Source organism: Kogia breviceps, chromosome 10, assembly GCF_026419965.1.
Source record: "Kogia breviceps isolate mKogBre1 chromosome 10, mKogBre1 haplotype 1, whole genome shotgun sequence".
Taxonomy (NCBI): Eukaryota; Metazoa; Chordata; class Mammalia; order Artiodactyla; family Physeteridae; genus Kogia; species Kogia breviceps.
The window spans coordinates 5618823-5628251 of NC_081319.1; the positions used below are offsets into that span (position 1 = coordinate 5618823).

The 9429-nt window shown below is 46.1% G+C and overlaps 1 long non-coding RNA gene across 1 annotated transcript; it reads right to left on the bottom strand.

The window, feature by feature from the left end:
• Positions 1–256: 256 nt before the first annotated feature.
• Positions 257–4414, bottom strand: LOC136794909 (uncharacterized). The gene is made up of 3 exons (XR_010842374.1): positions 4164–4414; positions 2168–2304; positions 257–409 (listed from the first exon to the last, which is right to left on the bottom strand). It is a non-coding gene; the product is annotated as an uncharacterized lncRNA (long non-coding RNA).
• Between the last annotated feature and the right edge of the window lie 5015 nt (positions 4415–9429).

The window sequence follows — 9429 nt, forward strand, 5'->3', positions numbered from 1 at the left end:
TAGGGGTGAGGCAACTTGCTCAGGGTCACAAGAACTAGGAAGTGTCCGATTCAGGGTCTCTGTAGCTAAGCTCCACATCTGCGCTGGATCTGTAAGTGATCTTAGGGACAGAAATCAGGTCTGCTCAGTGTCGTCTTTATCCCCATTCAAAACAAGAGTCTCTCATGAACCCCACGTGTCCCCTTTCGTCTAAATCAGCTCTTCAGCAAAGTACTTAGATTTGTCATCCAGATCCTCAGAGCTGCCCCACCCCGACCGCCTTTTTTTTTTCATGTTTTTCCTTATTTCTTTTTCTCTTGCCCCAGGACTCACATCAGGCTGCTCCTCTTCTCTCTCCTGGTTCCCTCTCTCCAATTACAATCTGCTTTCAGGAAAGGGTGCACACATCCGCGTCGGAATGCTTGAGCAGCTGCATTTTAACAAGAATATGAGAACGGCTTAAGTGAGAGGAATTAATCCTTCACGGTAGAACCTCAGATCTCATCTAATGGGGAGGGGAATCACATCTTGGGGAAAAGAAAGTCTTCCCAGGGCTCTTAAAGTCACCCAATAGGGAACCACCTAACCATTATAAACAGATCGATTTCACCAACTTTATAGATTTGGGTCTATTTCAGTAAAAGGCAGTGGGTACATTAGAAACCACACTGCACCAGGAATTTTCCGAACTTTGCTTTCCTCATATGTAAGCACTGGAGGGTGTATCTCACAATCTCTGCTTGACACGCTTGAATTCAGTGGTGGATTTTTAAGGATCATGGCTCTGTAAATAGTCAGACCTAGATTAGGGTGTCATGTCTGTCACTTACCATCTGGGAGAAATTGGCAAGTCACTAAACCTCGCTAAGCCTTATTTTCCCCATCTATATAATGGGAATTCAAAGTACCTACCTCAGAGTAGGGTGAAGAATTCAACAAATCGTGTGGTACATGAGAGGGTTCAATAAATATTAGTTATTTTAATCATTGCCTCTCCTTAAAGGGTGATCAGTTCTTCCTCAGTCAGCAGCCTGCCACTTGATATTGGATAGTCTTTCAATAAAGCTTAAGGATGAATTTTCCTTTAGTTTTAGTGAATTCTCTAACCTAACTTCAGGGAGAAATTTATGTCCAAAACAACTGGAAGTCTATGGAGAAGAAGGAAAATAGTTCCTTTCTTAAACAAATGGAGCTTTAATGTTCTAATTTTTCACCCTAGCATTTATGTCACTCAAATTAATTGGGTCCAATATTGAAAGAAGGACATTATCCTCCTTATAATTCCGTAATCAGCTGCCTGGAAAGCATTTTGAAAGAGAAATCAGTATGTCACACCTGGTCAGCATTATAACATGATTAGTTCTTTAATTAACAAGGGGGCAGGAAAATATCACATTTTATTAAGTCTTCTTGAGAATAAAGTTGGATTCTAGCAGCTCAGAACTTTGCAATAATTCAGCACGGCCCACACCCAAGAAACTATTCAACAGAAAAGTATACATATATTTGATTCATCAAAATTTAAAACGTTTCAAATACCTCCTTACTTACCTGAGCTCCTTACACTGTCATTGATTTCTTTTCCATCTCTTCCCTTTAAGGCACAATGCAGTTTATTTATAAGAAATAAAGATCAGCGAAAAGAAAAGAAAATCCCCCAATCCAGCCATGGCTGAAGCCAGTGTTATTCCTCGAGCGAATGGATTTCATTTAAGTCAGCTAGAGGCAGATCTCTTATCACTGACGTCCTAGACTGACACAGGCAAGAAGCATAGCTGGGGAATCCAGGAGCTCATTTTCTTTCTCACTTTCTCTTTCCCCAAAGGCCCATTCATCTCTGTTTCTTTTCCTGTGTCTGCCTCATTCTTTTCTGCCTTTGTGTGTATATGACCATTAAGGCCCCCCCGTCGCTCCCTAGTTTACACGTCTTCATTTTGAGTGACCAACGGAGACTATCAGGCATCCAAATCCAATCCCCAAATTTCTGGGAGAGAGAATCGGAGTCACCCAGCTTGGATCAGCGGTCCAATCCTGATCCAGACAGCTAAGGCTTAGGGGACTTTGCAATTTACATAACTTTCTGGGACCTCAGTTTCTTCATCAGTAAAATGAGGATAACAGTAGTACCTCCCTGTAAATTTACTGGGGGGCCTAAATGAGATCACACTTGAAGTTCTAAGCATAGTACCTGGTGTGTAGTAAGTGTAAGCCATGAAAATGCTGTTTCATTGGTAATGATGACGTTCCCGCTCTGTCCTTGGTCTCCTTAGATACTGCCTGAAGTCGGGGTGATGCTGAGGCTGCAGGGGGTGAAGGAGATCTCAGCTGTGGATATGAGAAGGATTTGAGGCAGGAAGCCAGACAGGCGATTACAGTGGTGCAGCATTCCACCCAGGAGGCAGCCTCTGAGTGTGCTGAGCGAGAGAGAGTTCTTGAAATTCGGCCAAAAACTCTCCTCCCTCCAGCCTAAAGAGGCTCATTGAAATAAGCTCTTCTCCCCAAAGTGATGCTGCTGCCTTTTGAGAAATTCTCAGTCAGCTCAGCCCTATCACCTGGTTTTCCCTTGGGCTTGTCTACACCGACAAGCCGAGTAAAGAATTCAGACAGACTCGCAATGGTAGCGTTTGAAGCACTATCTCACTGAATCCTCACAACAACTGCCCGGATAGGTATTACTGTCATTCCTTTCTCATAAACGAGAACACAGAGGCTCAAAGGGGTTTCGTAGCTTGGCCATACCATAAGTGTACAATTCAGTGGGTTTTAGTATATTCACAAAATCGTGCAACCATCACTACTATCTTATTCCAGAACATTTTTGTCATCTGTAAACCCTTGTCTGATCCTTTCTCTCCAGACAGTAGTTTTGGGTGATGGGTGGGCTTTAGTTCCTCATTTTGCTTTGCCCATGTAGCTAGGTGACCTCCCTCATCCTGGTTTGTCTGGGACCTTGAATTCTGGGTGTTCACCTTACCTGTAGGATCCATTGTCAATGTCATGCCTGTAACCCTTACAACTGGGTGTGTACCAGCCGCCTTTCCACTGCCAGTTCCTGCATCTCTTTGTAATTTTTTTTTTTTATTTTTTTTTGCCGTAAGTGGGCCTCTCACTGCTGTGGCCTCTCTCGTTGCGGAGCACAGGCTCCGGACGCGCAGGCTCAGCGGCCATGGCTCACGGGCCCAGCCTCTCCGCGGCATGTTGGGATCTTCCCGGACCAGGACACGAACCCGTGTCCCCTGCAGTGGCAGGCGGACTCTCAACCACTGCGCCACCAGGGAAGCCCGTGCATCTCTTTGTGTAATGGCTTTCTCCAAAGCCTTGGAAGTCTGCTCTGCTCACAACACCAGGACAGAATTAAACCCTGCCGTCCAAGAGCGGCCCTGATAGCAACTGGAATATCAGTACCCCAGCTCTGTCACCTCTTGGGTGGGGTACCTCGGAAGGTGAGCGTTTTACACCTGCTCCCGTAGTTTCCACCAGCAAGATCGGTTCCGATCACCCACAGGGGTAGCTGGCTGGATAACGTGCCCTTTATTGACTGCCTCCCCTTGTTTGTTTCACTTCTCCATTCTTTTTTTGTTTTTTTAGTTAATTAATTATTTTATTTTATTTTTGGCTGCGTTGCGTCTTCGTTGCTGCACACGGGCTTTCTCTAGTTGTGGCGGGGGGGCTACTCTTTGCTGTGGTGGGCGGGCTTCTCACTGTGGTGGCTTCTCTTGTGGCAGAGCACAGGCTCTAGGCGCAATGGCTTCAGGAGTTGTGGCTCCTGGGCTCTAGAGCCCAGGCTCAGTAGTTGTGGCGCACGGGCTTTGTTGCTCCGAGGCACGTGGGATCTTCCCAGACCAGGGCTCGAACCCATGTCCCGTGCATTGGCAGGCAGATTCTTAACCACTGCGCCACCAGGGAAGCCCACGTTTCTCCATTCTTGAATCTTTATCTCAGGGTCTACTTGTGGTCAAATCCAAACTAAGACAGCTCCCCTCCGCAAATCTTTGAAATAGACAACTAACGCTTTCTCAAACATAATACATAAAATGCTATGCCAGTGGAATTTCCAGTTCCTTCTGCTAACCAGGTTTGCTGCCCATAAAGCACCGCCCCCCAATATAGGAATTCGGGGACTGCCACCACTTTGTGGGACAGATCTTGATAACTCCCGCCCTGCAATACACACAATCCCTTACCTGGAGCTCAGCCCACCTTCAGCCTTTAAATTCCTCCTTGGGGACCAGGGAAGGGCTGCTCCAAAGCAGGAAACTTGCTATCATTGTTGGCCTGGGCTCCATCCAATGGCACAGAAGCAGATCAGCATTTTTTATTCCTATTTATTTTCAACGTCAGGTCCTCTTGGCAGGCAAGATCGTGCCCCTGCCTCTCAGTCGTGAGGGCTGTCTGAATCTTTTGAGAAAAATGCATCACAAACTAACTGCAGTGTAAATGCAGAGCAGAGGAAAGCAGAATTACAAATGCAGGAAGTTAGAGCAAAGAGAACCCAGGGAACAGTGGGATCTGGTGGGAGCCACAAGGAGAGAACCCTCCCCCAAGCCCACACCCAACGTCTGTTCCCACAAACCTACCTGACCTGTGTGTGAGATCCCACTGTTAGAAAGTTGTGCCAGATGGTATTTTCCAAAGACAGCTACACCAGTACATGTCCATCCCACGTGTTCTTCTTATAATGTGACATTGACATTCCTGCTTTGAGAAGTGGGTGGACCTTTGGTGCTGCCTCAGCCACTGGGATGAGGCAGAAGCGACACTGCACGAACTCCAAGACTAGATCATAAAAGGCAACGAGCTCTGTCTGACTCTACTTTGGGTTACGTGCCCCGGGAACTCAGTTACCATGTTGAGAGGAAGTTCAGGCCACACGGAGAGGCCGTGAGGGGGCGCTCCAGCCGACAGCCGGCCGCAGCCACCAGACGTGTGAGTGAATGAGTCCTCCACCTGCCCCCAGCCTTTGAGTCCTGCAGCAGAGGACCAAGACACCGCGGAACAGTCAGGACTTCACCGTTCTGCCCTGGCTGGGTTCCTGACTCACAGAGCTTATGAGAGATGATAGATGATTGTTGTCACATCAAGCCACCAGGTCTTAGGGTAATTTTTTATACAGCAATAGATTACAAATATAGGAATAAACCCCCAGCTGCAGTAGAGAGCGATCTCTCTAAGTGCAGACACACCCAGACGGAGAAACATCGGACCCTAGGTATAGTCATTCACACTTCAGTATGAATCACCCATACTCGGCACCACCATCCCAACGAGAAAAGAGACAGATTTAAAAGTCTTAGGAAATGAGAGAGAGAAGACCTGGGAAACTGAAGAGGCAGAAATGGATATGGGGTATTTTGTACAAAGAGATCTGGACTTAAAGCCAGACAGGACTGTGTTCTAGTCCTAATCACGCCCCTTTCTGACAGCATTTCCGCTGAGGTACAGAACGGGCTCTGCCACTTACTAGCTATGTGACTTGGGCACAGCCTCAGCTCTCTCACTTGTGAATCATTCACAACAATACCTACCTGTCTCTCAAGATCGCTGGGAAAAGCAAGTAAGACAGTCGTTATGAAGACAAATTGTTTACGTAATTAAGAAAGTTGCAGGATGTGGTGGACCAAGCTGGACTCAGCAGATGTGGGGTCTAGTCCAGGCTTTTGCCAGTAACGCACTCTGCAAGCCTTGGCAAACTCACTCCCCTCTGCACTGTAGTACCCACAAAGCTCGTGCCGATGTAATACTTACCTGGACACCCAAGCACCCCTGGTGCAAGAAGGCCGACAGCCATCAGTGCCAGCAGAAGGTTGCAGAGTCTCAGTCACCGGTCCAGGTAACAAGGAAAGGTCATGGTTAAATCAAGGTCAAAGCAGGGTCAATCTAGCAGAGTGAGAAGCCAGTTACAAACAGGGCTAAAGGGCTCCAAGGTGAGTCCCATTGTCTAAATATACCTTTCCAGCTCTGAGAATGAGATGCAACCAGGGATGCAGGTGATAAGTCGTCATAGGACCATCCATTGCCAGTATAAAATATTATTTAGGAGCTTAAGCTCTGGAGCCAGAACACCTGAGTTCCCAATTCCAGCCTTACCGTCGATTAACTATAGCGATCGTGGACATGTTATTAACCATTCTATGCCTCAGTTTCATCCACTGTAGAATGGAGGTGATAAGGACTTACAGCACCCCGTCGATGGGGTTATTGAGAAGATTACATGCACACGTGCAGTAAGAGTTCTTTCACACCTGGGAAGCTGGCCCTCAGTGAGGCAATTCTGGCTCACGTTTCCTAAACTGAAGAAAATGGTTATAGGGCAATTTTCGGAGGTAAATTCACAGGTCCTTCAACATAAGATCACACGTCCCCCTCCACTCCCACTAAAATCACTTTTCAACGCTCTCTTCATCCTTCTGACTATACCAAAGAGAAGGTGTCAGCTTGGTACTAGTAGATCTTAACAGCTCTCTGACTCCTCCTAATTTGCTAATCCCCCTCCAACAAAGTAAAGTGCAGGGCCGGTAGCTCAGAGCCTCCCCAGGCAACAGCGTCTAGCTACAATTTAATAACATTTTGCTTCTGTCATATTTATTTTTACAGTTACTTTCTTTTTACTTGAGTGATTCTGGTTTTTACATTTACAGTCATGATGTAAAGTTCTCTTTTAAAGTAAACGTATTTTTTAAGTAAGTCTTTTTTGATATTAAACATTATGATATATATGGTTCTTCGATATGGAAAATAATCATGAAGGTGGAAGACATGGTATCGGGCTGCACGGGCAGACACGGCATCTCCAGGGAGCTACATGGATCTACTGACAGCTAAAGTACATGTCCTAGTCCTAAGTTGCGCCCCCAGAGTCCCCTGTTTTGTTTCCAGGACCCCAGAGACTCACACTGCCTTTCAGTCCTTCCAAATGCTGCCAGAAGGTAAACTGGTACAAACTCTGTATAATTTGGCAAGTATATCCTCTATACATCGGCCAATCCATTTCTAGGAATTTAATAAAATGACCAGAGATGTGCCCAAAGATACATGGTTGCGAATATTTGTGGCCATGTTATCTATGACAGGGAAAAATTGGAAATCATCTAAAAGGCCAACAGTAGGGGACCGGCTTTGCAAATTACAGTATTTTCACAAAATGGACTGATCTAAAAATAGTAATATGACAAACACTCTGCACAAGGTAGATGTTATTAACTCCACTTTACAGATGGAAAAACTCAAGCACAGAGAGGTTAATTATCTTGCCCAAGGTCACAGAGCTAGTAAGTGGTAGAGCCGACATTTGAACACAGGCCACCTAGATCCAGAGTCCATGTTCTTAACCGCTAGGTTGGAGTCCTGTCATTGAAGCTTACATTGTAGGTGAACATGTATTGCCATGGGAAATTGTTCCCTCAATGTATCAGTAAGTGAAAAACAGGTGAGAAAAAAACAATCTGGAACATACACCCTATGTCAAAAGAGGTTATTTCTGGTTGGTGGAATTATTTTATTTTCGTTGTTTGGTTTGTTTGTTTGTTTAATTTATTTATTTTATTTATTTATGTTCGGCTGTGTTGGGTCTTCGTTGCTGCATGCGGGCTTTCTCTAGTTGCCGCGAGTGGAGGCTACTCTTCATTTTGGCGCACGGGCTTATTGCGGTGGCTTCTCTTGTTGCGGAGCACGGGCTCTAGGCGTGCGGGCTCCAGTAGTTGTGGCTCGCGGGCTCTAGAGCGCAGGCTCAGTAGTTGGGGCGCACGGGCTTAGTTGCTCAGCGGCATGTGGGATCTTCCAGGACCAGGGATTGAACCCGTGTCCCCTGCATTGGCAGGTGGATTCTTAACCACTGCGCCACCAGGGAAGTCTGTTTGGTTTGTTTTTATATGTGTTTTGCAGGTTTTCTGTTCCGAATGCCTATTACCTTCATAACAGAAATGAAACATGAAAATATGTCTTTTCTCCTCAGTTCGCCCATTCCTTTCTGCTTCTAAAGACAAGACAATTGGTTCTTCATGATGACAATAAAATGACAGTGATGATAATAATAGCCAACATTTTATTTTCTCTTAGTATGCTAAAGGAATGAAAAGCACAATTTCATTTAACTCATCACTGCAACTTCCTGCGTACAGCCTCCCAGTCTGTGCACTGCACAAGTCCAGGGAGTACCACTCATATATCATCTACATTATGGACTGAGCTGTGAATGGTGCTTCTGGGAGCCATGCGACAAGGCCACCCTGTCAACAACCCTCAGGGCTAGATACTCAGATAATCTCCATCTGATACAAGAAGAAATTGAGGCACAAAAAAACGCTAATTAACTTGCCCCATATCACCCTGCTAGTGAGTGGAACCGGTATTGAAATTCAGGCAGTCTGGCTTCAGGATCTGGTCTCTTTTTCTTTTCGGCTGTGAGGCTTCTGGGATCTTAGTTCCCCGACCAGGGATCGAACCTGGGCCCTAGACTGTGAAAGCACAGAGTCCCAGCCACCGGACCACCAGGGAATTCCCTGGTCTCTTATTTTTAATGGCAGAGGGGAGATAGGGCATGACAAAGAAGATACAGTAAAATCTGGACATCTAGACAAAGATTACAGATCCAACAGGACATTGTGGCAACATGAAGCTAGCACTGGTGTGAGAGGGAGGACATTGGCAATCTGTCCCTTGCTCTGTCACCACCTAGCTAGTGACCTTAGCAACTTAGCAAAGTTCCTTTTTTTTTTTTACTTGCTCTGGGCTCAGCTTCCTCATGTGTAAACTGAAGGAATTAGATCTTTAAGATCTCTTGCAGCTCTGAGTGTCTACAATTACAGATGGCATCCCAATATGGGCCCAGAGCTGTGGCCTCCCACTCAGCTCAGCCATTCCCCCACCTGCTCAGGGAAGCATCTCTCGAGCTGACCTACTTTGTGTGTGCGGGAGAGAAGGGCAGAGAGGAGGCCTAAGGCAGGGGCGAAAAACCAAAGGTTTGCCCTCCTGAGCAGCCAGGCTCCTCTCCAGCTGCTCATGATTCAGTCAGTGCCCCCTCAGAGGCTTCTGGGGCCTCTCTCCCCGCTCCGCAGAAGGCAGCAGGCTTAAAATATCTGACAGGGTGGCAAAGCTGTTTTAATGCATTGCTTTTAGTTTTTAATCATGCTGGTGATTCACCAGGATATTTCTCTGACTTTCCAAACATGCTTTGTTAAAGGCACTCTTGCAGGATCTTTAGAATGTTTTATTAAACAAAAAACCCAAGTGTAGAACAGTGTGTATAAGGTGAGAAAAATTATTTAGATATACAGTTGTGTCTGTGAAGGGAGAAAGAATGAATAACTCTGGGAGGAAACATCAGAGATTGGTAACCATTCACCTCCCAGGAGGGAAACCAGGTGGGTTGGGGGAGGGGCGGAGGGAGGAGGGAGACTTCATGCCTTGTGCACGTGCATGTATTATTACCTAGACAATCTCCCATCTCAAGAG